The sequence below is a fragment of the Anneissia japonica genome, unplaced genomic scaffold (genome assembly GCF_011630105.1).
Source record: "Anneissia japonica isolate Jap-2015-1 unplaced genomic scaffold, ASM1163010v1 scaffold673_len1821605_cov196, whole genome shotgun sequence".
Taxonomy (NCBI): domain Eukaryota; kingdom Metazoa; phylum Echinodermata; class Crinoidea; order Comatulida; family Comatulidae; genus Anneissia; species Anneissia japonica.
Window position 1 is genome coordinate 585689 of NW_022717449.1, and position 2930 is coordinate 588618.

The window sequence follows — 2930 nt, forward strand, 5'->3', positions numbered from 1 at the left end:
GTTTTGAGATTTGATTGGATATACGTTTGACAACATTGTTTGATATTTCATCATTTCCAGGACTCTTATTAATTTTTAAGCTTTGGATAATTTCTATAATTTCGTATTCAGTAACTGGGTTTAAAAAATCGAATCAAGATAAGGTGGGTTAAGAAAGCAAGAGAAATGTTGATTAGTTTGAATATTAATTTTTGCTGCAATATCTGGTCCGATGTTTACAAAATAGTCATTTAGTTTTTTAGCAATAGTATGGGAGTCTGTAATTGTTGATCCATCATGTAGGAAGTATGACGGGGAACTTTTATGTTTGTTGTTACGACCAAGAACACTATTAATTATTTGCCAGGTTTTAAACATATTATTCTTGTATGAATTAAATTTATTATTATAATATTTTTTACGAGAAGTTTTTAATATTTTGGTTAACCTGTTTCTATAAGTTATATACTTATCTTTGACAGATTCCCTTTTTGATTTAATATATCTTTTGTATAACTTGTTTCTTGTGTCTATAGATTTTATTATGTTATTAGTTATCCAATGTTTTTTTTCCATTCGAATATTTCTTTTCTTTCTAACTTTTTTAATGTGGGTGTCATATATTTTTAGCAACTTATTTGCAAATGAATTGTAAGCATCATTAGGATTATCATTGTTGTAAACATCGGACCAGACAGTACAAGGAAGATTATTACTTAGAGAGGAAATTGTATAATCACTTATTTTCCTAGACATAGAGTATTTTATATTATTATTAGATAGAGAATGAGATAAATTTGAATGAACAATAGAATAGATAGGAAAGTGATCAGATATGTCAGAGTAAAGAATGCCAGGAGATATTTTAGTTTGCATGTTGTTAGTAAATATATTATCGATAAGGGTGGCAGTTTTAGTTGTAATTCGAGTAGGTCTATGGATTAGGGGATATAAATTATAATTAAACATATTACCAAGAAACTCAGAGGATTGCTTATGTGTACTATACTTAAGTAAGTCAATGTTAAAGTCTCCGGCAATATAGGTTATTTTATTTTCATTCTTTATTACATCTAGAAGAAATGATATATCAGAATTAAAAGTAGGCAATGATAAGTCCGGTACTCTATAGACGGTTCCTAAAATAATATTCTTAGGTTCAGCCTTTATTTCAATAAAAATAGATTCAGCAGTTGTAGAGATTAAATTAGAAAGATCATTACGAACTGTGTATTGTAAATTCTGGTCCAGATATATGGCAACACCACCCCCGTTCTATTAGTTCTAGAAGAATGCAGGAGTGAATAACCTGGTATGTCGTAAAAAGAAAAAAACAGTTTTATTATTGTTAAAAAAGGTTTCAGAGAAAGATAAAGCAGAGAAATTATGATCCAGCGTGCTTAGGAGGTCTGTTATTTCATTGTAATGATTAACCAAACTTCGAGAATTCATATGAAAAATACTAATAGAAGAAGCAATATTATTAAATTTAGAATTAAAAGTATCTATAAGATCAAAATTACATTCATCATTATTTTCAGGATACATAGGATTAGGGTTAACTGCATTATTCATTGAAACATCGAAAGGGTCTAAAATTAAAGATTGTAAATGTTCAAAATGAACTTTATGATTGCAGAAGAAGTATTTAAGTTCATGAATAAATTCATTGTCATCTAATATATTGTTGTCCATTCACATAAGCAAAACAATTTGGAAGAGTGCATTATATACAAAAAGCATTAAAAAGTTAGCAATCAACCAGTCACAGAAGATTAATTAGTAGTCCTAACTGCTGGAAGGGCATGCATCAGCCGAATGTAGTACAATTGTTTATCAGTGCGATTAATCTGCTCAATAAACAATTTTAATTACTTGTGCAAATATAAAGATGTGGGTAACCCACATCTTTATACACGACTTTTCACGGATCTCGACCTGCTACGTAGGCCCTCTTTAGGCTAGACGCGCCTAGACGGTTGGAAGCGGCGATCAAAGAAAAACGGTTAAGCAAGCCAAATACTTCGCTAACTTCCATTCCTCAGTATTAAAATCCTTCCATTGATGGGCACTGTCTAAAACTTTCTTCCAGCTTATCTCTAAAAAGATTGTAACCTTTTCGTCTGCAGTTGGCTCAACATGAATTACACAGGAGCTAGTGAGCTTCCATGACGGCCTAGGCTCGGACATGACATGTTGTTTGTTGTTATTTCGCGACGTCATCAACGAGTACAGTATCCACCATCAACTAAACTTCCTTAAAGGAAAAAAATTGGTTCGTGTGGGAATCGAACACACAACCTCCATGTTTTCTATACATTATCCACCGTCAACTAAACTGCCTTAAAAAAAAATCCAACCTCCATAATATATATAATTATAGACGTTGTCGCAACGTCATAGTACCTTGTTGGTCCGACATCGGTAAACGTTTGAAATAGATGTTGGGTACCACCGTTGGGCCGACGTTTAGAGTTTCAAACGTTTACCGACGTCGGGCCAGCAACGTACTGTGACGTTGAGACAACGCCTACAACTCTTTATAATCTTGATCATGCTAATGATTACAATTTGCTGAATGTGTATCGCTGTCACCTAAGGTGAGACTTTATTTTATACCTTGTAAGCGAACCCACCGTCTGCAAATATTGATGATTTCGAATACAAATAAAATTTATTTTTGGCCAATTAGCGCACCCGCCGCCACGAAAGAGTGGAAATTTCAGAAAAAAAATAAAAGGTTTTCTTTATTTTTATTACGCCCTCCGCTGCCTTGAAATCTCGAAAGATAAGATATGTATGTTTCTTCCTTATATCAATTTGAAGCATTGAACCATCCTATTTTACATTCACCAATAAAATTTTATTTTTATTGGTGAATGTACGCGAAACAAGAGATAAAAAAAGTCTTGCCTAATCTAAGTTGTAGACAACCATATATCAGAAATCTA